This window comes from Dipodomys ordii, unplaced genomic scaffold, assembly GCF_000151885.1.
Source record: "Dipodomys ordii isolate 6190 unplaced genomic scaffold, Dord_2.0 Scaffold42, whole genome shotgun sequence".
Taxonomy (NCBI): Eukaryota; Metazoa; Chordata; class Mammalia; order Rodentia; family Heteromyidae; genus Dipodomys; species Dipodomys ordii.
The window spans coordinates 5,440,817-5,441,510 of record NW_012267258.1 but is presented as its reverse complement, the minus strand read 5'-3'; the positions used below and the strand labels follow the sequence as shown (position 1 = coordinate 5,441,510).

Sequence of the window (694 nt, the reverse complement as noted above, 5' to 3'; positions counted from 1 at the left end):
TGGACCCAAAAAAAAAAAAAAAAAAAAGATCATTGGTTGTTTTCACCTGAATTAATTTATCGTATGATGCAATAAAATCTTTTTTCCCCTAATTTGGATTTCACACTTAGTAGTGAACAGTAAGGGAAATATTTTAATTTTAATTAAGTATCTTAAACTGTAGGTTAAAAATATTTTCTTTCGGGGAGGAATAGGATCTCATTAAGTACCTTAGGCTAACCCTGCTTCAGCCTGCTGAGTGCTGGGATTGTAGGTGTGTTCTACCATGATGGACTAAAATCCATTTCCGTTCTGCATATGGCTGCTTAAATATGGCCAGTGAAATCCCTTTCAAGTCGACTCCTTTGTTTTTTCACTTGTCCACATAACTTTTTAGCTCTTCCTTGCTTCCTTATACACACACAAATGTACCAGTGTCAACTTGTGTTTTGCCAGCACAGCTCTAGGATCAGCTGTTTTCTCCCTAAGGTCCTAGTTCTTTTTACTGTGGAATGATAACAGTCATAGATATGTTCATGCTGTTGGCTTATTTTTCTCTTCCAGGCCCTTTCAGAGGACAGAGCTAGGGAATAAATAAATGTATACTCCATTTATTTATAATATGTTTTTTAAATTGTCAGGCTTTGCTGAGAACCCCAATTGCGGTCCATATAAATTTCTTCTTCTGTATATCTTTTTTTTTTTGGGTCTGGTC

General features: G+C 35.7%; 1 protein-coding gene across 1 annotated transcript in view; it reads left to right on the top strand.

The window, feature by feature from the left end:
* Arid2 (AT rich interactive domain 2 (ARID, RFX-like)) overlaps positions 1 to 694 on the top strand; it is a 160,420-nt gene that overhangs the window by 7,339 nt on the left and 152,387 nt on the right. The window lies entirely within an intron of this gene.